This window comes from Pangasianodon hypophthalmus, chromosome 9 (assembly GCF_027358585.1).
Source record: "Pangasianodon hypophthalmus isolate fPanHyp1 chromosome 9, fPanHyp1.pri, whole genome shotgun sequence".
Classification (NCBI taxonomy): domain Eukaryota; kingdom Metazoa; phylum Chordata; class Actinopteri; order Siluriformes; family Pangasiidae; genus Pangasianodon; species Pangasianodon hypophthalmus.
Window position 1 is genome coordinate 29471234 of NC_069718.1, and position 17804 is coordinate 29489037.

The following is a 17804-nucleotide window of genomic DNA, read 5'->3' on the forward strand; positions in this document are numbered from 1 at the left end:
TCCAATCAGACTCTCTTACGAGGCTTAATGCCACAGACAGGAAGCAGCTGTCACAGCAAACAGAAAACAGTCGAGTACATCAAGGAGAAGATTAGGGAGAATCCATCTCCAGAGAAATCCATCAATCTGTTCCACTGTCTGAATGAACTGAATGATCATTCTCTAGTGCAGGAAGTACAAACTTACCTGAACAGAAAAGATTATTATTGTCTCAGTGAAACCAGTCTCTCTCCTGCTCAGTGGTAAGCTCTGGTGTTTGTGTTACTGAACTCAGAACAGGAACTGGAGGAGTTTAATTTGAGGAAATATTACCCATCAGATGAATGTCTTCTGAGGCTGCTGCCAGTGGTCAAAGCCGCCAGAAAAGCTGAGTGAGTATTTTTATTTATAAATGTATTACTGCATGGATTGTTATTTTAATGCAACACTGAACTGCACTGTTTGGATTAATGCTTGTTAATTGTTACTTTAATCATCTTTAAATAAACACATTTTACACTAACCCTTTATGTCTGTACTGAGGGCTGGGCGATACGGACAAAATCTTATGTCTCAAAATGGATAATAACTTACTTTTAAAATGGCGACTCTCCAACACTGGTCGTCACTCACACTTAATGTCTCATGTACAAATGCTTTTCTCCCCTCTTGAGATAGACAAAAGTGCCAAAATAAACAAAACCTTTTAAATAAACTGTCAAATAAACAAATATGAAAGCGTATACAATATAATCGGACACTCACGCCGTCCCGCGGCCCCGTGCTTCCTTCAGCGTGGCGACAGTATCCAGAGGTAATCACAGTCAGGCCTTCAACTTAGCACACACGTTCGCACGTGTCGGACCCGGAGCTTTGGCGCCGTCGCGAGTGTGTGATGTCATACATTAGCGACTACTCCGTCTCTCATGTAAGCTCTTAAAGGAATGGCACCTCTGATGAAGGATGCGACTACTACAACACTGACACTATTCAGCAGCATCTTTACCGTCTCACTACCAATGATTTTGGACCTATTGTTGACCCGAGTACATATATGTATATATGTATATTCCGTCTTTTGTAAAATTTATGAAAAAAGTGTCTATACAAAATAACTGCATGTATTTAAGAACTAAAGAGCTAAATACCCACCTCTTTCATGAACACTTAACTAACTCATGACTTGTCCACACTGGAAGAAAAAAAATATATAATTAGATATTTCCTATAAATTATATTTTCTCATTTGTAAGAGGCTTTGGATAAATGCACCTGCTAAATCAATAAATGTAAATGTAAACACATTCTGAACTAAACACCAGTGAAAGGCACATTTTCTTTTCTCCTTTTATTTGAAAGTGACATTGAACAGAACTATCACAAATAAGAGCACGAAAAACATAACAATATAAATACAAAATGTAAAAAGTAAATATTAAAACACTATTTCCCTTCATGTGCCTTTTAGGTACAAGTTGCTGATCTTTTGTTCTGTGTAACACAATGTTGTGTGTAGCACACCTATTCCCCATTTCCCCACTGACTGCTACCTGTATAAATAAGACACACGCGCCTCCACACAGCGCTGGGTTATTGTGTGTCTGTCTTAGAATTATTGGAAATATTTCGTTGGATTTAGTCTCTGTGGGTTTATTGGCTCAGACCTGGTTTGTTTATTGGCTTTGATCTTGTTCTGTCCTTCGGATTTTACGGACTTCCTGGTTCCTGACATCATCATGCTGCGGGTAACGAGACTGTGTTCGCTGTTGTGGATTTATGGCGGTGGATTTAGTCATTGACTGTTCTGTGTACACGACCCTATAGACTGAGACCCGGAGTTTCCCCACACCTCACCTGACACTAACTCACCTTAAAGTACCACTAGTACTGGTATGTTATTAACTGGTAGTGTACAGTTGTATAATTCTTTATTTTCTGTAATAAAATGCACTATATCTGCAGTGTTGCTTGTAGAAACTTGAACACAGATCAGAGTGTATTGTTTGTAGGCTGCTCGCTCTCACGTGTGTGTGTTATGTACATGACCTTATGGTCTTATAATAAATTGTAGCTTAGAGATTGTGGAGTGCAGAAAGACGTCCCTGCTCCTGTAAATGTGCTGATGTGGTGTCCTGTCCTCTGATTTCTGTGTGTGAGAGAAACACACTGACATTTCTGTTACATGTTAAACTTTAGCTGTATTATGGCTGTGTGTGTTTGAGATCAGTGTTGTGATATTTCACCATTTCTCTTCCAGGCTGTGTGTGTGTAATCTGACAGAGGAAAGCTGTAGAGTTCTGTCCTCAGTTCTCAGCTCAAACTCCTCCAGTCTGAGAGAACTGGACCTGAGTCACAATAAACTGCAGGATTCAGGAGTGAAGCTGCTCTCTGCTGGACTGGAGAATCCACACTGTACACTGGAGACACTGAGGTATACACACACATACACACACACACACACACACGCACACAAAAACATTAAGTATGGTAATAAATGTCAATTCCTAATAATAATGCTACACAACCTGAAAATAAAATATTAAAACCTAAAAAGTCATTAAGAAATAAATACATCATATAAGTAATCAAACAAAGTATTGAGTAGATCATTAAGAGATAAATAGTGGTATTAAGCATAAAATCAAGAGGACTAATTAAAAGACAAGGTAAATAAATGTGTTTAAGCTGCTTTTTAAATATATTTAGTGCAGGTGTCTGATGGATATACGCTGGGAGTGAGTTCCACATCCTGGGAGCAGCGACACTAAAAGCAGTTTCACTGAGCTTTTTCTTATTAAAATTCACCTTAAGGAAGCCAGCATTTGTTGATGTTAAAAATGATTTGGGGTGAAATCCATCAGGCATTCTGCTAAATACACAGGTGCAATGCCATTAAGAGTTTTAAAACTAATAAGAGCACTTTAAAATCGACTCTGGATGTCACAGGTAACCAGTGCAGTTCCTGCACAATAGGAGTAATATGGTCTCTCTTTAGTTTGTGTTAGAAGCTGAGCAGCTGCATTTTGTACTAAATGTAATGGAAAAATAGTAGATAATAGTACACAGGTGATCATGGACACCGAGGATCACACAGAGACACTGCTGTGTTTAAATAGTTTAAAGTGTCAGTGACTGTTGGTCAGAAATCTCTCACACTGATGCGCTCTTCAGCCTCTCACACTACAATCAGTCACTTCTCTCTGTTTGAAACGTGACAATAACAAGAAATCCAGGCACTGATAAACTTGGACATGCACAGGAATGGCACAAGGTTGTTGTGTTGGTTAAATTAGTGCTGGCTCTAAAGCGTTGAACAGCATTTAAAGAAGATGCTGTGACAAACAGAAGTGATTTATAAACCAGCTTTCATCCAGAACAATCATACTGGTCTCTACATATCTAAATATCTCTAACAGTGTGCTCTAAATCTTCTGTCAGCTTACGGCTATACACAGACAGACCGGCCTGTCCTCCTTTATACAGACGCATTTCTTTTGTCTTAACTGAATGACTCGTCTCATTTGTGTTAATTTAGGAATTTGTGTTGTCTTGCATTTTAAATTATTTATTTCCTATTTAAAATTTCTTTAATTAATGCCATTAATATGAAATGGAGTTTCACAAAAGTTTCATTAAATTGGTGTATAATTGAAATAAATAGCGTAATCTGTTTATAAAATCACAGTGACATACTGACAATTGCAAGATTCGAAGCCGATCAATCAAGCTTCACTTTATTTAGTTTTATTTTATCTGTAAATTGCCACAAACTCAGGAGCTCTTGTCCCCAGTGAGACCCCTAGCACACAGGAACAGGAGTCCAGTGTTGATGCTATTTCCCCAAGCTCCAGCTCAGTCCGGAACTCCTCCATAAGTGCCTGATGAATGTGAAAGTAGAGGACAGTGAGGTGTTGGTGGAGAAGCTCTGGGTTGAGGGTCAGAATAAAGACCAGATAAAGCAGCTATAAACATACATAAAGAGCTAGCTCTTGTGCTGAGTGGCCAAGCCCATTTAACTCTGATTCAACACCTCATCAACCTTTTCTCTCAGCATCTTGTAGATGTTCCACAACATTACATTTTTAATTTACACATTGGACAATGAACACACTGTATGAAAAACTCTCTGCTAGAAATAAAGAGATGTGTTTGTTCAGAGTGGCCTCTCTGTTATTATCTTGTTTCAGAAAGTTAAATACATCGTCTCATATGAGCTGAGACACATGGATCTGTCCAAGAGCAGTCCAAGTTTACACAGGCTGTTCATTTTATATTTTTATCCTGACTTTAGAACCTTGTGTTCAGGTAGACAGTTTATTTCCCAACTGATTGAAACACATCATTTCACAATCAGATAAATAAATCAAACACTTCATCATTTCTCTTCCAGGCTGCGTGAGTGTAATCTGACAGAGGAAAGCTGTAGAGTTCTGTCCTCAGTTCTCAGCTCAAACTCCTCCAGTCTGAGAGAACTGAACCTGAGTATCAATAAACTGCAGGATTCAGGAGTGAAGCTGCTCTCTGCTGGACTGGAGAATCCACACTGTACACTGGAGATACTGAGGTACACACACACACACACACACACACACACACACACACACACACACACACACACACACACACACACACACACACACACACACACACACACACAGGTCAGATTATCACTTTATCACCAAATATTACATACAGAAATGATTGTGTGTGTTTTTATGTAGCTGTAAATTTTAGAATATGATTTAAATGTTTGTAAGAAACTGAAATGTGAGAATCAGATTTACTTTCTAGATTTACTAATTCTATATTAATAAGTAATTCATTCATTTGTTTGTTTGGTTTGTTTTATTATTACATAACTTTATTCAACTCCTGACCCAGACGTCCTGTGGAATTTTCTGGAAAGTTTTCTATCTTCTATCTAATGTGACTGAGTAAAAAATCTAACTATGTTTCAGAACAACAAAGTCTTTCCCAAATCAAGAAACTGTTATTTACCATCGAGAACAACAGCCAGCTAATAATATTTGATCAGATTTACTTTAGCTTTTGTGTTTGTTAAATTCCAGAAAGATCAGAACAGTTCACTGGACACGCTATCAGAGTCTGATATCACACACACAGAGAGAGAGAGAGATTTAATAAACGCAACAACATCCAGTTTTCATCTTCGGGTTCGTTACTCACTTTGTTGGTTCCTAAATTATGGTAGATGAAGGAATATGATCTCTTGGACTCCTACTTGTAGCTTACTGTATTTCAGTGTCAGTGAGGGAAACTTACTGGTAGAAGTAAATGCCTCGTTTTGCTATCTATACTTGTGCCAGTATATAAAATACAACAAATTCACTGAATATTCACCAACCAAAATGTTCATTTGCTAAATGAATACAAAATAAACTAAAATACCTCAACTGTATAAAATATTTACTTTCTCATACAGTAATCCCGAATCATATTAATAACAAACCAAGCAGCCAATATGTCGTACCGGCTAACAGTTAATGATTTACTCAAGCGCGCTATCCTTAGCCCACGCTCTCACTCAGACTGGCAAATTGAAAATGCATAAACAAAACAAAAGCTGCAGGGCTGTGAGGTGGCTGGGGTGCGGTGTGGCCCAGACTGAAATGGCCTCTTCACTCTAAGAAGAGCAATGACTCTACTGACTGCAAAGGTACCTGGTCTTTACGGCGTTCTGGGCTTTTACGTGCTCGATGTTTCTGAAGTTCGCACCTGCATCGCTCCGTGTTACTCGTCCACAGGCGTTTATCCAGCGGTGCCAGAGGAACCCTGAGCATTACCCAGTAGCTCAGAGCGCTATCTGGTTCTCCTCAGCGACTCCCAGGGGAAAACAGGTGAACAGCAGCCAATAGTGTGTAGCTGTGTGAGCTGAACAACAGGCTAGCAGTTCGACTAGCTAACTAGGCTAGTCAGCTAGGTAATACACTGTGTGCAAACTTCATGTAGAAACAGCAGCTCCCTCCTTCTAATTAGTTCGTAACTAATAAGTTCTCACGCTTATTGTTTTAACAAGTTTTAACTTAGTCACAGTTCATTAGTTATTCACAAATCCTAGTTTTTTTCACAGAGAGAAAACTTCTTTCTCCTTTTACTTTTTTCTTTTCCCGTTCTCCTCGCTGATTAACCAATAACCAATCAGAATCACGCACGTTGCTAGGCAACCCCCCTTTTATCCACTCTCACCAGGTTTGTACTTTTCCGCTCTCTTTTTAAAAAACGCATGAAGTTATCTTAAAACGAATGAAACAAAAGTTTTTATCCCCACCAACTTTCATGAACTAAACCTTACGTACAAACTGTGTTATGTGTACGAGTGTGTTTCCAAGTGCGTATATGAACTACATTTTTAACAAAACTGTATATGCATGAACATGTACACACTATATTTTAATGGGGTTACATAGTGACCTGATATATTTTCACTGTTGTGTGTGAGATGGAGAGTAAATGTACTGTATATAAAGGTTTTGTTTAGTTCATGTTTTCAATGCTAAAACTGTGTGTGTTAAGTGTGAGAAGGTTTTCTTTCTTGCAGGATGTGGGGCAGCAGTATTACAGATGAAGGTTGTGCTGCTCTGGCTTCAGCTCTGAGGGCAAACTCCTCATCACAACTGAGAGAACTGGATCTGAACGGTAATAATCCAGGAGAATCAGGAGTGAAGCTGCTCTCTGATCTACTGAAGGATCCACACTGTAAACTGGAGACACTACAGTGAGTTACTGACTTACTGTCTCTTTACTGTACTGTATGATATTGAATAATAGTCACTGTGTACTGTATATTGTTGACAGTTTTAGTGTGTGTGTGTGTGTGTGTGTGTGTGTATGTTTGTGTGTATGTTTGTTGGCGTTTATGCTGATGTCATTTGTTTACACTGATGCTCTTCTCTGTCTTTCAGCATTAAGAATCATAAACTCACCAGGACTGGTTATGACAGGAGTCTCACCTCAAACCTCTTTTCCAGGATAAAGCAGTTTTGGTGAAGCGTTAGAACCCGTCCCACATTTCCAGCAGTTTGGGAGCTGAATCATTCATATTCAGATGTAGAAGTTTTATAACAATAACCGTGACTGATCACATCCTTTTATCCACTCAGCTACAAGTTACTTCAGGCTTTAATAACATATTTTACAATCCAAAGTCAAATCCTTCAGCGTCTACACACAACACAGAGATATCATCACATCATCACACTGATTACACAAATACACATCCATGTGTTGTAGCTGTTTATAGCTCATTTTTATCTCCACATTTTTTATCTATTTTTTTTTAGTGTGTTTCTGCTCAACATCAATTCATTCAGTTTGTTGTAACATGACAGTGAATTTTTTTTTTCTCCACAGATGATTGATTTATAGTTGTAATTTAATCCATTTTTCCCAATTTTTTTAAACTTCTGTTCCTTGTTTGCTGGTGTGTTTTTTAAAGGACAATTCTGGCATAAAACTAGAATTTAATATATTATTTGTCAAGGTATGTAATATTCTGTTGCTTACTCTCTGTGTTTTATCAGAATTTAAGCAAAACTAAGTAATCATGTAATCATGCTAACATTATTGTAGCTAAATGTGTTGTTGCTAATTTCATGTGTTTGACTCAGTTTAATTTTGAAAGATGTACAGTTACTCTCTGCTTGCCTCGTGGAGGCAGTTTCTCCAGTATTCAAACCAGTAAATCTCTCTACAGTGTTTGCTGCATCATCATAAGATGTACGATCTGTAAGATACAGTTAGGCATGTTTACAACAGCTGTATCAATGGTTTCATTTTTAACAAGTCAAACCTTGAAGGCGGATGGGCAACAGCAAGAGAAGACCACATCAGGTTCCACTCCTGTCAGCCAAGAAGGGGAATCTGAGGCTACAGTGGGCACAGACTCCCCCAAACTGGACAGTTAGAGATTGGAAAGAGGCCAGTATGTATTCTTCCAGGCAACTGAAAATGAAATGGACATAACTGAGATTATATTTCATGAATCTACACCAAATATCCCAAAATATTTTGACAGTAGCTGCATATCATCGGGTCCTCGGCTCCTGGCTGCCAAGACTGTTGTCTGGATGGTCGAGTTCCCTGTTTAAAGTGTGTTATTATGTACATGTATGTAAGGATTTAATAAAAAGGCATCATGCTCATTGGTTATTTCACTATCATGATCTGCCCACTTCAGTTCATGAGATTTAGTTGGTCTATCAGTGTGGGTGAAAGAGAGAATGAGAAAGCCTGTGTGCCTCTGTGTATTGTTGCAGGGCTGGGGAGGAGGCCGCATTACCACTTTATGTTCTGTTTGGGGCTAAATGACTCCTTTTAAAACCCTGTACATTATAGAACTGATTGTTCCAGCCTGAGCTTACCTCAGCTCCTCTAACAACAATATTCACTTTACATAGACTGACATGTAACATGGCTTTAAACTAGCATGCTGAAATAAAATATAAACAAAAACTGGTATTTGTAAATTTCAAATGAAAAAGGGGATGTTAGGTTTTGCCCCATTCCGTCCATCTTTTATTCCTGCTTTGGGCATAGTGGATTTTAGACTGAGTTATTATCTAAACTCAAGAGGGACCAGGAAGCTAAAATGCCAGTTTTATATATTAGCCTACTGATGTAGATAAATGCATTAGAGTATTACTTTACATTACATTATCATAGCTTTTTCTGTTCATTATCTGCTATGATCCCTTACCCTTCTGTTCTGTGGTGCATAATGCAAAGATAATGCAAAAAAGAGGATGTACATAAAAATTATTCTTCCAAAAAAGTTAAATCGGCCACTTTATTAGGAATATCATAATACCGTGTACAGCCCAAAAAAAGCATTGAATTAAATTTCAGAGACTTTACTGCCATCTACAGGAAAATGCACAAGTTCTCCAGCTGACTGAACGTTTGGATGAAAAGTGAAGCCTTTGAGTGAACTTTCTGTGTTTTTACTGCCATCTACAGGAAACACGATGGTGCTGTGCGCGTGCACGTGAAGGGGTGTAGGATCCAGCCCGGCAGTCGGATTTACACACAACACCTGACTTTCCCCATCGTTTATAAGTAAGTTGAGTACGGATTGTTCCTAATAAAGTGGCGTGTGTGTGTGAGTAAGGGGTGTTCCTAATAAAGTGGCGTGTATGTGTGAGTAAGGGGTGTTCCTAATAAAGTGGTGTGTGTATGAGTAAGGGGTGTTCCTAATAAAGTGGTGTGTGTGTATGAGTAAGGGGTGTTCCTAATAAAGTGGTGTGTATGAGTAAGGGGTGTTCCTAATAAAGTGGTGTGTGTGTATGAGTAAGGGGTGTTCCTAATAAAGTGGTGTGTGTATGAGTAAGGGGTGTTCCTAATAAAATGGTGTATGTATGAGTAAGGGGTGTTCCTAATAAAGTGGTGTGTGTATGAGTAAGGGGTGTTCCTAATAAAGTGGTGTGTGTGTATGAGTAAGGGGTGTTCCTAATAAAGTGGTGTGTATGAGTAAGGGGTGTTCCTAATAAAATGGTGTTTATGTATGAGTAAGGGGTGTTCCTAATAAAGTGGTGTGTGTATGAGTAGTTTAAAAAAACACATAATAACCTTCTTTAAAGGAAAATGTAAGTCACTTAACAAAACAAAGAAGGACTAGCACAGCAAACTTCTCTCAGAATCTGCTGAACTTAATCGAGGATGAGGAAGAGAAAAGAGAAAGAATTCTACAGAAATGCCAAGATGCCACATGGAGAAGAAATGCAATGCCAAAGAGAATTTCAGATTTTCTATCTCCATGGAGTAGTACTGGAAATCTGATGTATAAAAAGTAAATAAAAACGGAGCTAAAACCGTTCCTTGAGGAACACCAGTGCTACACGTAACTACTGGAGTCACGCAGTTATGCATCCTTACATACTGTGGTCTATTTGAGAGGTATTCCATTAACCAACTGACCACACTCTGGTGTAATCCAGCATTTTCTAACTTATTCTTGAGTAATGCAGGCTGGATAGTGTTGAATGCACTAGAAAAATCAAAAAATGTGATTCTAACTATGTTACGACCCTTTCCAAGCACAAGCTCAAATTAAAAATGTAATGAAACCCAACAGATATGATCAGCACAGGCTTTAAGAACTCCAGCACTAATACCGTCAGGGCCTGCACATTTCTTCTTTTTAATTCTCCTTAACCCACTTCTTACTTGTTCCACTGATACAGCAAACTTAGGAACAGACTCACAAGTGGGAAAATAAGATGATCTTCAAACTGAGGAGGAAGTGGTGAACAACCATAGGCATTTCTCACATGTGCATATAACAAGTCCAAAGTTTTATAGTCTCTCGTGTCACAGTCCACATACTGAGTAAACGTGGGGAGAGTATTAGTGATGTGTCCTGGGCAGCACCAGCGTTCATTAACAGTGCCAGTCCACCTCCTTTCCTCTTCCCAGTCTCCACAGCGCACCTGTCCGGCGTTCTCTCATTCCACCAAGTCTCAGTAAAACACATCAAACTGCAGTCCTCAAACACTGATAAAAAGAATTTAAAAAGTACAACAAATACAACAATGTAAAAACATTCAGAGCTGCTGCGACAGGCTGCCACATGCACGGCGCCATCTTTGATATATATCCCATCCTGGTTGTATATATGTACTTACTTACCTGTGGCCATGTCAAGTATGTGTTCTTGTTGTAAAAACATGTTTATCTTGATTTTCTCGATGGGAAAAGTCAGGTGTTAGATGGAGAACTTGTGCATTTTCCTGTAGATGGCAGTAAAGACTCTGAAATTTAATTCAATGCTTTTCAAACCTCATCTCAAACGATATTGCCCAAGTCCTTATAGCAACCGTTACATCTGTGGAAAAAAGTGGAAAAAACAAAGAAGAAAAGAAAAAGTAAAAGTAAAAGGGAGGGGGAATGGGACATGCCAAGCTGGGACTATTCGCAGGGCATGGGTGCTTGGTAAGGCGTGGCACTTGCCCATTTCAGGAGAGACCACTTTGCGCTGCCTTAATCAAACACCGAGAGATAAAAGAAAACAGAAGCTATTTATGGAGCAGATAATCACTACACTTCTCGATCATGGTATATTTAAAAAAAAAAAAACCTAAATAAATAAATAAATCCTCCTCTAAACAATTGTACATGCTAAAAAAGTGTAGTAATGAATATTTCACTATAATATCTAATTATTATTTCATATTTATTACAATATCTTAAAAATCACAATTAGAAATCATGTTTTTAAATGTTTTGTTATTGTTTTTGTTTGTTTGCCGAGGTGCATTATGGGAGAATTCCAAAGTTCCATTGCATCCTGTACGTGTCTCTTAGTTCAATACTTTGTTCTTTACGTGTTTTTCACAAGTTGAAGAGCAGAAAATTAGGATGAAATAAAAATTTTAATAAAAATAGAAACCACTAAAGAAGCAAAGCCAGCGTGTTAAGGTTATAAATGCCAATCCCAGTGTAGACTCTGGAGATGTGCCGTTCATGAAGGAGGAGTCGATTCTTCCAAACGACTCTTTTAGGTGAAGTGGCATATAGGAGCGTTTTGGAGTCTTTTCTTTTTCTTTTCTTTTCAGGCATGTAGACAATGCTGTTAGTCGTGCAGTGGAAGTGAGTGGAAATGGTTTGGTGTAAAGCTTTTTCCAGCATCTGAGCTGTTGGTGAACGGTGAGTTTACTTGTGTAAAAACTTTCTACAAGGCAGAGGCCGCTAATGAAAATAAAGGTGTGTGTTGTAAAGGACAGTGTTTTAGTAAAAGGTTAGTGTTTGCAGACTTTAACATTTAGCCCCAAACAGAACATAAAGTGGTAATGCGGCCTCCTCCCCAGCCCTGCAACAATACACAGAGGCACACAGGCTTTCTCATTCTCTCTTTCACCCACACTGATAGACCAACTAAATCTCATGAACTGAAGTGGGCGGATCATGACAGTGAAATAACCAATGAGCATGATGCCTTTTTATTAAATCCTTACATACATGTACATAATAACACACTTTAAACAGGGAACTCGACCATCCAGACAACAATCCTGGCAGCCAGGAGCCGAGGACCAGATGATACACAGTACACAGATTCACACACACACACACACAAACACACACACACACACTCAATAAAACAGATTTACACACACATACTATAACATTGCTTATTCTATAGTATATGTGAAATGCACCTCTAAAATCCATGGATTGTTATTCAGTTATTCATTTTAAAACATATCATTCAGTAACTAATTTGAATTATTCAGTAATTATGGTTAAACTAAACTTTTTACAGAATTAAGGAACATTTTACCCAAATAATAATGACTGTAAGAAATTTCTAAATATTTCTATAATTACACAGCAGTGCAGTATCAGACTTTATAACATAAAGGCCTTGTGTATGTAAACGGCAGATTAATTATAAATAGTGCAGCAGTGAAATATTAAATGAAGTGAGGAGGTGGAAAAAATGACAAAAAAAACATCAGGATTTGCTACATGACTTCTATAACTACATGGCCACAGATCAGTGTGTTATTTATACCTTTCAGCCTTTTGAAATTGGTTCATCGAGATTTAAAACTATGTTCATTACAAATACTCTTCATTATACTCCGAGAGGTGAAAAAGTTGTTTAAAGTTATTTCCAGGTGTAAAAACAAATAATTAAGACTGAATACAATCTACCAACATACCTACAGAAATGACAGATAGTATTAGTATTAGACTAATATTTGCCTGCCTTACACTACTGTCAAAATCTTTTGGGATATTTGGTGTAGATTCATGAAATATAATCTCAGTTATGTCCATTTCATTTTCAGTTGCCTGGAAGAATACATACTGGCCTCTTTCCAATCTCTAACTGTCCAGTTTGGGTGAGTCTGTGCCCACTGTAGCCTCAGATTCCCCTTCTTGGCTGACAGGAGTGGAACCTGATGTGGTCTTCTCTTGTTGTCGCCCATCCGCCTTCAAGGTTTGACTTGTTAAAAATGAAACCATTGATACAGCTGTTGTAAACATGTCTAACTGTATCTTACAGATCGTACATCTTATGATGACGCAGCAGACACTGTAGAGAGATTTACTGGTTTGAATGCTGGGGAAACTGCCTCCTGATTATGACAGAAATCACTCAACAGATAGGGATTTTGAGTTACTGTTACACAGTGTTACATACATGTCCAGAGTATTTTCAATTAAAATAATTTTATTTAAATTTTAGAACTATGCCAGCAAGAAGACAAACATGAGGCAAGCAGAGAGTAACTGTACATCTTTCAAAATTAAACTGAGTCAAATAAGTTAAGTTAGCAACAACACATTTAGCTACTGTAATGCTAGCATGATTACATGATTACTTAGTTTTGCTTGAATTCTGCTAAAACAGACAGTAAGCAATACAATCCCATGCAACAGAATACTACACACCATTGTGGCGACTTATGTTTAAAGATGTGACAGAATTCACATACGGTGTTTGTAAGGTTTTCCCCTTTAAGAGATCAGAGTTTTTTTTTGGCTTGTGGGTTGTTCGGAAAATAAAGTTAGCCAGTTCATGGCTTCAGCATCCAGCTCGCATGTCGTCTCTTCTCATTTAATTGCAAGAACACCCACACCATGACAATTAATATATTAAATTCTAGTTTTATGCCAGAACTGTCCTTTAAAAACACACCAGCAAACAATGAACAGAAGTTTAACAAAAAATAAGAAAAAAATTATTTATAGTTGTGATTTAATCCATCATCTGTGGAGAAAAAAATTCACTGTCATGTTACAACAAACCGAATGAATCCCTGTTGTGCAGAAACACACTAAAAAAAATATATAAAAACATGGAGCTAAAAATAACAACTTCTACATCTGAATATGAATGATTCAGCTCCCAAACTGCTGGAAATGTGGGACGGGTTCTAACGCTTCACCAAAACTGCTTTATCCTGGAAAAGAGGTTTGAGGTGAAACTCCTGTCATACGCCAGTCCTGATGAGTTTACAATCCTTAATTCTGAAAGAGAAGAGCATCAGTGTAAACAAACATCAACATAAACACCAACACACACACAAAGAGAAAATATTATATTACACAGTGAATATTATTCAATATCATACAGTACAGTACAATAAAGAGACAGTAAGTCAGTAACTCACAGTAAGGTCTCCAGTTTACAGTGTGGATCCTTCAGTAGATCAGACAGCAGCTTCACTCCTGATTCTCCTGGATTATTAAAGTACAGATTCAGTTCTCTCAGGTGTGATGAGGAGTTTGACCTCAGAGCTGAAGCCAGAGCAGCACAACCTTCATCTGTAATACTGCAGCGCCACATCCTGCAAGAAAGAAAACCATCTCACACTTAGGACTCTCAGTTTTAGCATTGAAAACATGAACAAAGCAAAATCTTTATATACAGTACATTTACTCTCCATCTCACACACACAACAATGAAAATATATCAGGTCACTATGTAACCCCATTAAAATGTAGTGTGTACATGTTCATGCATATACAGTTTTGTTAAAAATGTAGTTCATATACGCACTTGGAAACACACTCGTACACATAACGCAGTTTGTAAGTAAGGTTTAGTTCATGAAAGTTCGTGGAGATAAAAACTTTTGTTTCATTCGTGTTAAGATAACTTCATTGCATTGTTTAAAAAGAGAGTGGAAAAGTACAAAGCTGGTGAGAGTGGATAAAAGGGGGGTTGCCTAGCAACGTGCATGATTCTGATTGGTTATTTGGATAGGGGTTAATCAGCGAGGAGAACGAGAAAAGAAAAAAGGGGAAAAAGAGAAACAAACCAAACAAACAAACGAATGAATTAATTAATTAATCAATTACTTATTACTATAGAATTAATCTAGAAAGTAAATCTGATTCTCACAAATATTTCAGTTTCTTACAAACATTTAAATCATATTCTAAAAGTTACAGCTACATAAAAAACACACAGTCATTTCTGTATGTAATATTTGGGGACAAATTGATAATCTGACATCTGTGTGTGTGTGTGTGTGTGTGTGTGTGTGTGTGTATACCTCAGTTTCTCCAGTGTACAGTGTGGATTCTCCAGTCCAGCAGAGAGCAGCTTCACTCCTGAATCCTGCAGTTTATTGTTACTCAGGTCCAGTTCTCTCAGACTGGAGGAGTTTGAGCTGAGAACTGAGGACAGAACTCTACAGCTTTCCTCTGTCAGATTACAGTCACACAGCCTGGAAGAGAAATGATGAAGTGTCTGATTGATTTATCTGAGTGTGAAATGAGGTGTTTCCATCAGTTGGGAAATAAACTATCTACCTGAACACAAGGTTCTAATGTCAGGATAAAAATATAAAATGAACAGCCTGTGTATAAACTTGGACTGCTCTTGGACAGATCCATGTGTCTCAGCTCATATGAGACGATGTATTTAACTTTCTGAAACAAGATAATAACAGAGAGGCCACTCTGAACAAACACGTCTCTTTATTTCTAGCAGAGAGTTTTTCATACAGTGTGTTCAGCAGCTCTGGGGAAAGTTCTGCTGGAGAACATTTACACATTTACACACTGTCCTTTACTGCTTCATTACAGTGTGTTCAGTGTGTAGATCAGTGTACATTGTGCACACATTTACTTTCCATTACAAACATTTTCTGGAATATTTTTGCTCCCACAGAACAATAGAAACAGGTCTATAAAATGGTAACAGCTCCATGAGGACAGATAACATCAGAGAAATTGGCTTATTGACCTCACTGTAAAGTACGCCTAGTACTGGCATGTTATTAAAGTAAATGTGTGTGTAATGTACACTGATCTACACACTGTAGAAATAAATGTACTTTGTTCTGATGTGAGAAGTGATGTAGATATTTCAGTATTAACACAAAGCTGATTTTTCACAGAGATGGAAAACAGTTGCAGTTCATTGTTCATTGGACCTTAATCTTTCACACACAGATCCAAATCACGTAACACCCCAATACACACACACACACAAAGCTCAACATCAGAAACAATGCTAATCTACACCTTATAAAAATACACACTTAAATTTTTTTTTTAATCCTATAAAACACTGGAATCTAGCCATGGGGGTCACAGTCCAGTGACTTCTGTGCCCGGATAAATAGAGAGGGTTGCGTCAGGAAGGGCATCCGATGTAAAACATTGCCAAATTAAAACATGCGAATCGTCAGTACTCTGAATTCCATACTGGATCAGTCGAGGCCCGGGTTAACAACGATTGCCATCTGCACCGGTGACCTACAGGGCGCCGTGGAAATTGGGCTACTGTTGGTTGAAGAAGTAGAGGAGGGAGGAGAGTGCATAGACAGAGAGAAGAGGAAAGGAAAGAGTGTAGGACTCAGAATAGGAACTCTGAATGTTGGTACTATGACAGGGAAAGGTAGAGAGCTGGCTGATATGATGGCGAGAAGGAAGGTGGATATACTGTGTGTACAGGAGACCAGGTGGAAGGGTAGCAAGGCTCGTAGTATAGGAGCACGATTCAAGCTGTTTTATTATGGTGTGGATAGTAAGAGAAATGGGGTAGGTGTGGTATTGAAGGAGGAGTTTGTGGAGGTGAAGAGTGTGTTAGACAGGGTGATGAGTCTGAAGTTAGAGATTGAAGGGGTGATGTTGAATGTTGTTAGTGGTTATGCCCCACAGGTAGGTTGTGAGTTAGAGGAGAAAGAGAGATTCTGGAGTGAATTAGATGAGGTGATAGAAAGTATTCCCATAGGTGAGAGTGGTGATAGGAGCGGATTTTAATGAACATGTTGGTGAGGGGAACACAGGTGATGAGGAGGTGATGGGCAAGTTTGGAGTTAAGGAAAGGAACCTTGAAGGACAGATGGTAGTGGACTTTGCTAAGAGGATGGACATGGCTGTGGTTAACACTTATTTTCAGAAGAGGGAGAAGCATAGAGTGACTTACAAGAGTGGAGGTAGGAGCACACAGGTAGACTACATCCTATGTAGAAGAGGCAATCTGAAAGAGATTAGTGACTGTAAAGTGGTAGTGGGAGAGAGTGTAGCCAGAGAGCATAGGATGGTGGTGTGTAGGATGACTTTGATGGTCTGTAAGAAGAAAAGGTCAAAGATAGAGATAGAGAAGAAAACCAAGTGGTGGAAGCTGAAAAAGGAGGAATGTTGTGAGGACATTAGACAGAAGTTAAGGCAGGCTCTGGGTGGTCAGGTAGTGCTGCCAGATGACTGGGAAACTACAGCAGAAGTGATCAGGGTGACAGGAAGACAGGTGCTGGAAGGAGGAAAGAAGGAGACCTGGTGGTGGAATGAGGGAGTTCAGGATAGTATCCAGAGGAAGACGTTAGCCAAGAAGAAGTGGGACATGGACAGGACTGAAGAGAATAGACAGGAATACAGTCTACAGCACAGAGTGAAGAGGGAGGTGTCTAAGGCCAAGTAGGAGGCATACGACGAGTTGTACACTAGGTTAGACACTAGAGAAGGACAGAAGGACTTATACAGGTTAGCTAGACAGAGGGATCGAGATGGGAAGGATGTGCAGCAAGTTAGAGTTATTAAGGATAGAGATGGAAGGGTGAGAGAAAATGAGAGGGGAAAAAAAAGAGTAGAAGGGGTGACCTCTGTGGAACAGAAAGAAGATAAGATTAGAAAGGATGAAGTTAGGAAGGCTTTGAAGAGGATGGCAGTTGGTCCTGACGACATCCCGGTGGAGGTCTGGAAGTGTCTAGGAGAGGCAGCAGTAGAATTTTTAACTAGTTTGTTTAACAGGGTTTTAGAGAGTGAGAAGATGCCTGAGGAATGGAGAAGTAGTGTATTAGTGCCGATCTTTAAGAATAAGGGTGACGTGCAGAGTTGCAGCAACT

The 17804-nt window shown here is 38.7% G+C and overlaps 1 protein-coding gene and 1 long non-coding RNA gene across 3 annotated transcripts in view; one reads left to right on the plus strand and one right to left on the minus strand.

Annotated features, from left to right (window-relative positions):
* LOC113523737 (NACHT, LRR and PYD domains-containing protein 3-like) overlaps positions 1 to 17804 on the plus strand; it is a 152080-nt gene that overhangs the window by 45513 nt on the left and 88763 nt on the right. The gene's annotated exons all lie outside the window — the stretch shown is intronic.
* LOC128318908 (uncharacterized) overlaps positions 13155 to 17804 on the minus strand; it is a 30156-nt gene continuing 25506 nt past the window's right edge. Inside the window, exon 2 of the long non-coding RNA XR_008302333.1 lies at positions 13155 to 13974. This is a non-coding gene — a long non-coding RNA (uncharacterized LOC128318908). The remainder of the gene's footprint in view (positions 13975 to 17804) is intronic.